Source organism: Ciconia boyciana, chromosome 1 (genome assembly GCF_034638445.1).
Source record: "Ciconia boyciana chromosome 1, ASM3463844v1, whole genome shotgun sequence".
Classification (NCBI taxonomy): Eukaryota; Metazoa; Chordata; class Aves; order Ciconiiformes; family Ciconiidae; genus Ciconia; species Ciconia boyciana.
In genome coordinates, this window is record NC_132934.1 from 180,896,166 (window position 1) to 180,909,288 (window position 13,123).

The following is a 13,123-nucleotide window of genomic DNA, read 5'->3' on the forward strand; positions in this document are numbered from 1 at the left end:
TACAATTCTAAGGAACAGACATATGCCTCAGTATCTTTTCTGGAAATAACAGTCATTTCCTTCATCTTTCATATTGTCTTTTTTTTGTGAACTCTCATACCTGCATTGAAATAAAAAGGCACAGCAAAACATATCACTGCATATTTAATGACTAAAAAAAAATATTTTGAAGTCCAAGAAACTTAGAGCTGGTGTAATCAATATCTAGCCATAACTTGTTAGTTTCTGTTTTAATGTAAAGTAAGCATTAAGTCAAAACCCCCAAATATTTAATTTCAGTTTGTAATTAAAAATAGTCCTTAAAATGTATAAAAAACTTCTGCTAGGGGTTGACTTTCAAACCAGGAAACAAATGTTGCTGTACATAAAACTTAGATACTGTGACTGTAAAAAGAAAATGATATAACAAACATCATTTCCATTCAATCTTACTACTAAAATTCATTTTAAAGAAAGCACCTTTGTAATTTCATTGTATTGGAGGCCACATACAAAATGACAAGTATTAGTGATTCCTCTGTGTATGCATAACAGTGATCTAAACGATTTAAATTCCCAGCTCTGATGATAGTTAGGTTTGATCCTTATGTTAGATTCCATTCTGAGGTGCCTAACTATCAGGAAGAAGTCTTAGAAATAGGTTATATAATAATAATAAAAAGGTGGGACATCCAAATGAGATGTCTCAACACCTGCATTTTAGATATTATTTGTCCCTTCTTTACATATTTTGTCCTCGGGTTCTTTTACTGTCATTTCTATTTCCAAGAAGTCAATAGGATAGATACCCAGACTTCAAAAAGCTAATATAACCCTTCTTGCAAGCAAGGCCATTCCTGAGGACAAAATATCACACAGAGCAGTTTACTTAACTGTATCAAATGTCAAACCACAACTTATAGTGTTGGCAAGCTTTCTTCAGAAAAGTGAATGTGTGCACACATGTATACATATTATACATGCATGATGGTATCTTTATTGATGCTATTGTACATTAAAAATGTAGCCTGTGGTGGGTTGACCCTGGCTGGATGCCAGGTGCCCACCAAAGCCGCTCTATCACTCCCCTCCTCAGCTGGACAGGGAAGAGAAAATATAATGAAAGGCTCGTGAGTCAAGATAAGGACAGGGAGAGATCACTCAGCAATTACTGTCATGGGACTTGACTTGGGGAAATTAGTTTAATTCATTACCAGTCAAATCAGAGTAGGATAATGAGAAAATAAAAACTAAATCTTAAAACACCTTTCCCTCACCCCTCCCTTCTTCCCAGGCTTTACTTTACTCCAGAATTCTCTACCTCCTCCCTCACCAGCAGTGCAGGGGGACAGGAAATGGGGGTTGTGATCAGTTCATCACACGTTGTCTCTGCCACTCCTTCCTCCTCACACTCTTCCCCTGCTCCAGCGTGGGGTCCCTCCCATGGGAGACAGTCCTCCATGAACGTCTCCAATGTGAGTCCTTCCCATGGGCTATAGTTCTTCACGAACTGCTCCAGCGTGGGTCCCTTCCACAGGTTGCAGTCCTTCAGGAACAGACTGCTCCAGCGTGGGTCCCCCGTGGGGTCACAAGTCCTGCCAGCAAACCTGCTCCAGCATGGGCTCCTCTCCCCATGGCTCCACGGGTCCTGCCAGAAGCCTGCTCCAGCGTGGGCTTCCCACAGGGTCACAGCCTCCTTTAGGTATCCACCTGCTCTGGCGTGGGGTCCTCCATGGGCTGCAGGTGGATATCTGCTCCACCATTAACCTCCATGGGCTGCAGGGGGACAGCCTGCATCACCATGGTCTTCACCATGGGCTGCAGGGGAATCTCTGCTCCAGTGCCTGGAGCACCTCCTCCCCCTCCTTCTTCACTGACCTTGGTGTCTGCAGAGTTGTGTCTCTCTCATGTTCTCACTCCTTTCTCCAGCTGCAATTGCTGTTGTGCAGCAACTTTTTCCCTTCTTAAATATGTTATCACAGAGGCACTACCACTGTCGCTGACTGGCTTGGCCTTGGCCAGTGGTGGGTCCATCTTGGAGCTGTCTGGCATTGGCTCTATCGGACATGGGGGAAGCTTCTAGCAGCTTCTCACAACCCCCCCCTGTAGCCCCCCCACTACCAAAACCTTGACACACAAACCCAATACATAGCCACATAACTGAAAAATAGAAACAACAGTTCACATCTGGCCAAATCTCAAAGGTATTGTACCAAGTGGGATTAAAGGATTTTTTTTTTTCCCTCTTGTTTTCTGTACTGTGAGTGTAACATTTAAAGTATCTTATTACAGCCTACTAAAAGTTTCTGAACAACCAAGATTAAGTATGATCTGTAGCTTCACCTTGCAATATGGCGTTTAGCTATTTGTTATCAGGACATTCTGTAAAAGTCAGTCAAGATTCAACACAAGTTTTGTTGGGCTTGATTTATTTTGTTTTGTTTGTTTTGGTGGGTTTTTTTTTTGTTATTGATGTGGAATGTTTCTGAGTTTTTAAGCTTATGACACTTGGTTCCAAAATGATGTTGACTTTATTTTGCTTCTGCATTTATCAGGATATAACTAAATCAGGCTGGTTTTTTGATATTTCTTGTCTGTACGCTTCTCCTAGAAGAGTTCATTAAAAATGGCGGAAGTCAAACTGCAAGGTGTGTGCTAATGATTTGAAAAGCTAGTTATTTCAGATCTAGAAAATTTATTCTATGGAACATTGGTGCATATAGCTTAAATACTGTATATTTTAATTGTCTGAGACTAAGAAAATAATCTTGTGCTCCTACTGTCATGCCTTTTTTAAAAATTTCCCAAGGTTTAATATTTGGAGAAAAAAACCAGTTTCTTTGTTAGTTACTATGATATTTCAAATCCTAGAATATTTAAGGATAGAATGTAGTCCTGATGTACCTTGAAAGATAGAATGTAAATGCTGTGAATCACTCTGCTGTTAATTAGAACCCATTGCACTTAAGATTCCTTTTCCTATTTTCCCCTCTATACAAACATGCATGAATAAACCCTCTGATGTTTCTAAAGGCAAATGACTGGGTCACTGTTCTAGACATGACAGAAGGTTATATATTTCTTGAAACAGAGGACAAAACTGAATGTATCTAGTACCTGATTTTAGTCAGTGTTCAGTGAACTACCGAATAAAACTGAAGTTCCTTCTTTTTAAGGACTTTAAAACACAAAGGTCCCAGGGGACCAAAATAAAATCTTAACTAAATTCTGTTTAGTCACACTTTTCTTTAATTGATAAATATATATTAAATTTTAAAGTCACTGTTAATTAGATTGCATGAATAAATAAGTAATGAAAATAAATGTCTCAGTGTGTATAGGAACCAAAAAGTTATAGAACTTCTGCAGAAACTTTTCCCACCAAGACTCACTTCAAAATTGTCCAGAGAAAAATTCTGGGGCCTTGTCACAGGGTGAAGCCTAGCCAAATGGACATGCTTAGATAAGTGAGACCTTGACTATATCTGCCTAGCTCAATTTTTCTGCATTTATCTTGTAATTTATAAAAAAACAAAGAAGCAAGAAATGACTTTTGTTATGCAGGTGTTGCTAAATGCACACTTTTTATAACATGATTGGAGCATGAGACCAGAAGATGACAGAAACCTTGTGACAATCACTAATTGCCATTACATATGGAAAAATTTGAAGATGTTGGCCTGGGGTTATGTGATTAGAGAGGCCATTGGTGGCTTTTATTGACAATTTGACATACAGAAGTAAGTAGTAAGAACAACAGCACCTTGGGAGTAGAGGAGACCACATCCACAGTTGCCCAATACTGTGCAGAGGGGTAAGCCCAAGGCAGAATCACTCTGATGTATCATTACCAGGAACTGACATTACCATTACCAGGAACAGAGACGTTGTCTGATCAATGAGCATCCGGCTTCCCTGGGTCCATACTGCTAGTCTAAACCGGATTTGGAGGTGCTGTGACCCTGACTGGTATGTGCGAAGCATGCATGTGTTGCAGAATAGAAACCTAGGAGTTGGAATCACTATCCACCCACTGTACACATCGTGCTTATTAAATGAATTTTAGACTGTATGTCACTGATTGGTGTAGTTCTGTTCTTGCATCCACTCCACCTAAATCATGGAATAGAATCATAGAAACACTTAGTTTGTAAAAGACCTTAAGATCATTGAATCCAATTGTAAACCTAACATTGCCAAGTCCACCACTAAACCATGTTCCTAAGCGCCACATCTACACAACTTTTAAATACCGCCAGGGATGGTGACTCAACCACTTCCCTGGGCAGCCTGTTCTAATGCTTGATAACCCTTTCAGTGAAGAATTTTTTCCTAATATCCAATCTAAACCTCCCCTGGTGCAACTTGAGGCCATTTTCTCTCATCCTATCACTTGTTACCTGGAAAAAGAGATAGACACCCACCTCGCTACAACCTCCTTTCAGGTAGTTGTAGAGAGTGATAAGGTCTCCCCTCAGCCTCCTTTTCTCCAGGCTAAACAACCCCAGCTCCCTCAGACGCTCCTCATAAGACTTGTGCTCCAGACCCTTCACCAGCTTTGTTGCTCTTCTTTGGACACACTTTGGACACACACACGTCTTTCTTGCAGTGAGTGGCCCAAAACTGAACACAGTATTCAAGGTGCGGCCTCACCAGTGCCAAGTACAGGGGGACAATCACTTTCCTAGTCCTGCTGGCCACTCTATTTCTAATACAAGCAATCCCTTGTATCAGAAATTCCCCTTCATCAGAAACATCTAGTGTCTAGTGCTGGACTAGATGTAGAGCATCAACAGACCTGGATTTATATTACAATTTATATGCAATTTATATTTTCCTTTATTTGCAGCAGTGCAGTCAGTCAGTAAGTGAATAGTAAACACAAAAATAGAACTTAATTTGAAAACCAGAAACAACATTTTTTAAAATTAGTACTCTAAAAGCATAATAAAAGTAGTATGTCTTTTTTAAAAAAAACAAGCTCTAAACCTAGTATTTCTCTTTCATAACCTGCAACAGGTTATTTCTGTGGAAGAATAACCATTTTAAGACTTAAATTAAATAGCAGTTATTTTGCTTAACAGTTTCTTGTCTTTCATAATAAGTACAAAGACATAGCTCTGCAAGAAAGATTGTGAGGAAGATTCATCCCCTTGATTGCGCTAACTCAGAAATATTATTTTTCATACCTCTGGAGCTTCCTGTGGGGAATACTTTGTCAGTTAACAGAAGTTCGTGGATCATTGTGTTGCCTGAGGAATAATCCATTTTCCCAATTTAATTATACATTATTATTGCTATACTTCTACTACAGCCTTGCTATAGATTCAGTAGGATTCTTAAGATTAGACAATTAGAATTTCAAATCAAACATTTTCAGACACTACACTTGAATAATCCTGATTTTGATCCCAGAAATAAACTGATAATGAATCTGATTAAATACAACTCACTACAATTTACTGGCATTGGAGAGAAAAGAACTTGAACACATGTGAAGAATTTGAGGTGACATTTTCATTATCTGGTAGTTAATGTGTTTCCTCCAATTCAATCCAAACTAGAACAAAGTTATAGAAATGTTTTATTTGCATTCACTGGCAACAAGCAGAGACATGTGGTGTATTCATGGAATTAAATGTTATACAGATGTTATACAGATCTCAACCCCACAATTCACCCTCCTTTAAGAAAGGTTGGTTTTGTCATTTAGATTGTGAATCTAAGTACTCCCTTTTTAACTGATGATTTTTCAGTATTAAGAAAAATACTTTATGATTCAAGGAACTTAACCATTACTAATAGTTCTGTTGTGTCAAAAGTCTTTCAGAGGGAAAACCGCCTAGTTTCTGGAAGGTAATATGTGCCACACTGCTATATCACTTTTGCTTTATCTATATGATCTCCACCTCAAGACTGAAAATATATATGTTGACATTTTTTAACTACTGGGTTAAGCTAATTCCTTTAGACTATTTCATGCACCTCCATATGTGTTTTTGTAAACAAAAAAAATTGCAGTTTCAATTTTTTTTCTATAAAATACTGTGATGACCTGGCACTTAAATAGTAAACTATACTCAAATGACTGGTTAAGTTTGCTGAAGCCTATCACCCTATCAGCCCAAAGACAGTAACATCTGAGCATAAGTACAAGTACATCCAAACTAACAGTCTCACCTGTGTGTTGATTGGGAAAGAATTTGTTGGTCACACCAAAACACATCAAAGTGTGTGCAGCCATTTAATAGTATAGACAATCGCGTCAGTGCTTAAGTGCTTAAGTCTATGTCTTTTTCCTTTTAGAGTACCAGTACAGTGTAGCATATATTTGTTTGTTGGCATCGTATAGTCTAAGTATTCTGAAAAAATTCTTTCCCATTCATTTGGTATCATAGCATTTAAATAAAGGAAAAAATTTGTTGTGTTTGGACCAATATGAATCTAATTAGAGAGGGTCTTCCTGGTAGAGTCGTTTGCAAGGGAAAATAAAGAGCAAGCAGTATTTTTGTTGCATCATAGGTATACTCCAAAAGCTAAAAATACATTTTTTTAAAAAGTAATATTTTAAAATAAAATAAACCTGAAAACTACAGCCAAAAGAAAGGAGATAAAAACCTGTTCCTTTTCCTTCCATTCTTGACTGTTGAATAATCATCCATTCACTTCTCTTTTGGGATTGCTAGGTTGCATGCAATCTTACAGTCCTTAAGGATGGGTCAGTCTTCATGTAAGTTTATAAGAGGTGTGAATTCCAGTAGTTAATATCTTTCTGTACACATGCTTTTCACAACTAATCACCACCTTTTAATCATATAATGTAAGGTTTTATTCTAAAGGTAAAAAAGAAAAAAACATCTAGAATGCTTAGAAAGTTACAGCTCAGTAGAAGTGAGGTGTCTGTTAAGACTTTCACATCTTGCAAGTAATGTTGAATAGCTGAAATTAATTTTTACACACATCATTCCCACTCCAGTGACTGGAGGTTAAAGACTCCCACTGGCTCCAATAGCTGATGTGGAGACCCCACTGTCTCCAGTAGCTGACACCACAGGACAGGACCTGGCACCAAATTCTATTCACACACACAGAGGTCTCACCAGTAGCTGGCACTGAGTCCTTGCAGCACACATACACATGGCACAGAGAGTGAGACAGTTAAAAGATTTAAGAAGATATAAGAAGATATGATAGACTGCAGTGATCAGGTTCAGGGCTCAGCCAGGCAAGCATACTGGCAGGCCCCATTTCACATGCCGCAGGCCCCTTTTATACCATATTCTGTCTAACCCCCTTTCTTTCTTCTCTGCTCCCCCTTCCCCTGCACGTCCCCCATGGGTCTATACAGCTCTATCAAATCCTGCACCCCTCACAGTCCAGGGTCCCCCTGTTTTACAGTCTTATCAGTTGCAAAGACCCGGTTGATCTTCCTGGAAGTGACACCTGTAGTTTCTTGATAGCCCATCAATTAATGTGAGTGGTGAGGTTTGTTTCCTGTCATTGTCTCCATGTGTGTTTTGTCAGGTCTGTGTCTCTGTATATTTTGGTTTTGGTTTCCCCCTTTTCCATTAGTTTCCCAATTGACAAGATCCCTGATCAGATAACCTCACTGGAATAAACATTCTCACGCTCCCCCATACCCTCATCAATTACCGTGACTGACCAGGCTTGGTTCTCATAATTGCCTCCCCTAACATTTGTTGGTCAGGTTTCTGTCCCTGTATGTTCTTTTTTGTTTGTGGCTTCCTCCTTTTCTTATTAACTTTTTTTTTCTTTTTTTTTCCCTTTGAAAATGTCCTTGACCAGATACTGTTAAAGGAGTAGGCACTCTCCTTCCACATACTCTTCTTATGTCGATGGGTGAAAAAGCAAAGACACGTGCCAAAGGGGGATGATCTTGGTCAAAACCTATTAGCTTCTGACATCATCTGGAGAGGGATTTTTCAGGCCTACAGCAGTGGAAAATACTGGAAGAAGGAAAGGGAGAAGTGTTGTCAGAAAGAAAGCAGAAAAATTCTTGTGTAGTCCTTGGGTGGAGATCATAGCTGTCAAGGTCTCTGACTCTCACTGTGAACAGCCTTCACAGTTGTGGTTTGTTTTTTTTACAGCCAAAGATAGAAAATAAAGTCCATACATGTACAACCAGAGTAGACCTGAATAACATTCTACCATTCTATTTAAAGGATAAATTGTATAAGTATTAAAGTGAGAATTGGGGGGGGGGGGCGGATTTTTTGGTTTGTTTGTTTATGGTGGTGACGTAGAATCATTTTATTTCAACTAATTAAAATAGATTTTGATATTGTTAGAAATCATTACGCTCACGTTGTGACGATAGAAATGTCAGAAGAAATAAGGATTTCATGTGATTTTGAGTTAATTGCAGTGTACAGTAAAGGCACCTTTCAGAGTAATTCTTCTCCTACTTCATGTATTCCCAAAGCCCAGTGCCACAGCAAGCTGCCAGGGAGCAAACAAGGAGAGAGAGAGAAAAAACCTGTAACTAGAGTGTTAGCTTAACAGCCTGACTCTTCTTGACCAACATGTTGATTCAGTAAAGGGATATAATTAAGCAGGCAAATGTTACCGTTCTTACTTTTCCCATTCTATAGCCTAAGCTCCATCTCTCTCTCTTATTTTGAGATTAGGGACAATGAGAGAAGGAATTAAAGTAAAAAATTTGATAAGAAATTAGTACATGTTTCCAAAATCCCAACAGTCTGAAGGCCCCCCTGGTTCATAACCTGCCTCATTGAATTGTAATGACACTGGCGTGACTCCTCTATAAATTGAGAAAAGGTGTAATAAAAGGTACTTCAGACCCTTGACTTGTGATAAACATGAAAACTTAAATCATGAGCAACCCTATCTCCTTCAGGGATGCAAAAACTTTTTTTTATTATTTACAGAAGCTCAATGGTAGCAAAGTCTCTGATAGTATCAACAGCTGTACTTTTTCTGTCTACTTCTGTTTCTGTTCATGTTTTCCATTTCCAAAGTTAATACCAAGGACAGATTACACAGAATACTCTTTCGCCTTGAACAAGAAGTGACTTCTTTTTAAGTCCATTAATTTGAATCAACAGCTAAGCTGCTTATATTACCAAAATATTTCTGCTCATTATTTTCTTGTGCCACATGAGACCATTGACAATGGCTGAATCAAGACCACCAAAATCTATTTCATTTTTGATCTGTGTGATTTTCATCTATCTATATAATTTCTAGGGTTACATTGTACATACATGATTCTGGAAAAGACTGGAGATATGAAGAATGGTTTGCTTCAAATGGGATAGCTATTGCAATTACAAAACAAAGTACATTATATCAGATAGGAGAAATCATACCTCCATTTTTAGTATGTTATACAGACTTGCAATACAGTTGGAATTTTCTGTCTTGCTGAAATGCTAGAATCCTTGGCCTTTTTGAAGTGTGACTTTTACTGTTCAACTAAAGCAACTATATTGCAACATTAATAATATGCCCCTAACTCAAAGCATTTAACACCATGCATAGTACTAGTTTTGATAACAGAGGTATTTAAAGTTAATATAATTCTGCATTTCTTTTAATTGTCAGACAATAAAAATCATGCACTCATAAGATATCTGTAAGCTAGTACAGAGCTTAATTTGATGTTTTAACATGCTATAAAAACACAGTCCTTAGGGATTCTGACATAATTGAAGTTAATTTCTAATGTTAGTGAATTCAATTTGTGTGCAGTTTTGTTTTGTTTTTATGAGAAACAATTGCAAGACAATTGTAAGATGCATAAAGAGAAAGTAGGAGAAGGAGAAAAATAAATTATAATATTAATTCTCTCTGTATACTTAAACAGCAATACTGACTAAAGTCTATGAAATAAAAATAAACATTGTTGTACAATTTATACTCACTCTTAGATGTCTTGAGATAACAATGAATTTATTTTAAAATGTATTTTAATGATGAAAGACATCTAGAGCCATTCAAATACATCCAGAACATTGTCCTTTTAATATAGTTGTAAAAGCACTTGAACTTGACCACATAAGCTTCTGATGTATGGCTTAATTTTAATAATTGCTTACAGTGAAATGAAACTGTGATGAATGTTATGTGACTTGAATGTGTTCCGTAAAAGTCTGTTTCTCTTCATTTAGTTTGTGCCAGAGTGCTATAAGCTTCAGATAAAATTAAAAAAAAAAAGAAAAGAAAAAAAAAAGGAAAAGAAATTGTTGTACTTTTCAGGTATATAGCCTTGTGCTTATCTGCACTTCCAATGACCCACACATCTCTTTTCAGATGAACTATACCCTTAATAATCCTTTCCAAAAGAAAAAAAAAAAAAAAAAAAGGAGAACCAGATTTAACACAGCTAAGAAAGAAAGGAAGCATACTACAGCAGAGCAGATACAAAGAAAATACTAAGAAGGACTTGGCAGAAAATTGCACTTTGTTGCCATAAATAAATTCAATCTACACTGCTACTCAGTCATAAGCTTCTTTCAGATAATCTGGGAGTTACTTGCAGGACAGTTGGTAACACATACAGTTTCTAAAGAAAATGTAACTATATAGATTATATATTGTAATATTACTACTGTAGATATTGTCAGTATAGATTTTCCATATATGTCACATGGTTTTCTGTAATTTTTTTGAGGAAAAAAAAAAGAGGGAGGAAGAAACATGCATTCTCCCAACTCTCTCCATGCAGTCAAGTGTGATTTTGCATTTTGGATTTATAGACTTAAGTAGTTATATAAAGAATATGGATTTGGTGATAAAGTTTGTTTAACAGTCTTTTACATCTTGATCTGCATATCATCTGGCAAGGCTCACAGTTAATCTTTCCAAGGACAAAGTTCCAAAATTTAATGATTTAGTGAAAAATAGTTATTCTTGTGAAACTGCAAGGTGAGGATTGACAGAGGAATCAGACTTATCCCATTAAGGATGGGATAACTCATTGACTTAAATTGTCGTAAAATGTGTTCTCAAAGGTCTACTTCATAAAAACTAAGCAGAAGATGATCATATTTCAATGAGTTTACCTAAAATTGCACCTCTTGCTTTCAATTCTCCCCTGAGGTGAGCAGGACCATAAAAGTACTTTATGTGGAGATGGTACAATTCAATCTTTACTTTCTGTGCTGCTATGGTGAGTTATAATAGTCTAATCTGAAAATGAGGGAAATTGTGGAAGTAGAGGCTATTGTGGTCAGAGTGTCTTTTGAGATAACTGGCCAAATTAGATCTTATCCCCAGTTTTTGTGTATGCTGGAACTTTGGTAAGTATGACAAAAATACTCAAACCTATAGATGGAAACAATGCAGATGTCTATACCTCAACTAATCCTTTATAATCATTGGAGAGAACTCAGCATTTTTAAGGTGAATTTAATTTGATTTATTGTAGATCATAAGCTTAAAAAAAAAATCTTATAATTAGGAAAAGTTAAATAAATAACCCTGTGACTACTGAAGAACTGGGAGTAGTTGTAAACTCCAGTTCCGAGTTAATAGATATGCCTGACTACATCCCTGAAATTCATATCCAAGCTCATATGAAAGTCAAGTTACAAAGACTAAATTTCTACCATGTCTTAGTACTTCACATATCTAGTTGTATCTGAGCACTGTTAGGTCTCTGAGTTGCTTTGAGCATCTACTCAGGCCATTATTTATGTTCAGTTTCTTTGTTTCACATATAATTCATTCTGCTGCCCTAGCAGCTACAAACAGCTACTCCACAGAGGCAGAAGGGCTGCTTAAACTAGCATTATTACTAAAGAAATGCACATCAAACTCCAGGATAAGTCATTGGCTCAAAAGCAGCCAAACTGCTGCGTCGATACTAACCAAGTATGAGGCAACTTCACTTGCAAATTGAATGAACGACAACATTAGGTGTTGGGTTTTTTAATTTCATAGATCTGGCTCAGTGAACTCTCTAGGAATTTAGATGGGATCCACTTCTTAATTCTAGATACTTAGAATGTACATGTACGTCCGAGTTAGGCACTGCAGGCTATCGTTATAGTCAGTTAACCATTACTGTCAAGGGATAGATATGGATACATTTAGGTTGTGATTCATTTCATCCTAAAGTAGCTGCCTGAAATAGGGTACACTAATTGCTCCCCAGAAGCATTTTTTCTTTCAATTGATCATAAGGGGAGACTAGGATGACTAGTTCAGCATATAGAAGTATAAAGTTAAGGGAGAAAAGATGACACATTTGCACACCTGGTGCTTTAGGAACTTTGACAGACTGCTGACTGAGTTAAGTAGGGAAGAAAATGTGTAGTCGACATCAGGGGATGGGTAACTAGAAAACTCAGTGAAAGTCCCCAAAGGGAAGGAATGGAAATTTGAGGATCACTTTGAATCACTTTTTAAATGATTGCAGGCAACTTTGTGTTTAGTTTTGCCAGCTTTCTTTTTTCCAACTAATCGATAAGGTGTTAATTCTCACTGTGTTTTGCATAATCACAGGGAGGCTGAGCTTCAGCTACTTGCTAACAACAAATCATTTTAACTTTGGGTTAGTAGCATTTTGTGGGTTTTTTTCTTCTTTTTCTTCTTCTCCAAAGATAGCTCCCTTGATAACTTATAAAATGAAAGCTTCTTTCTGGAGATACCAAGATTTTTTTTTCCCCCTGGGTAGATGGGTTGACATCAAGAATTCAAAGAAAATTCAAGAGACAGTAACAGTATTTGGACCAGCCAATCCTAAAGCTAGTCCATGCAAATGCATTTACACTGTCTGTAGATCCAACACACAGCTGCTTCTTCATGCTGACTGGTGAAGGGACAGCGGGTTTCCAGGACCAAGACAGGGATCCCAAATTTGGGGTTTCAAGATTTGAACAGGACGCAACTTAGTGTCAGGGTGCTGTGCAAACTGGCAGATCCTTAAAGAACAGAGAGATGCCAGACAGGGTCCATCCCACCACCCCAGCCAGAAGCAGGGCAGCTGGGACCACTGGGGCAGCCCCAGCCCCAGGCTTTGGGCATCTCCATGGGGACAGGGATGGGCTGAGGCTGGGGGTGGGTGCCAGACAGTGGGGCCATGTCCGGGCAGGGATGTGGGCAGCTGGAGACCAGCCCTGCTCTGGTGACACTGGCATGGGGCTGATGGCCCCAGGGA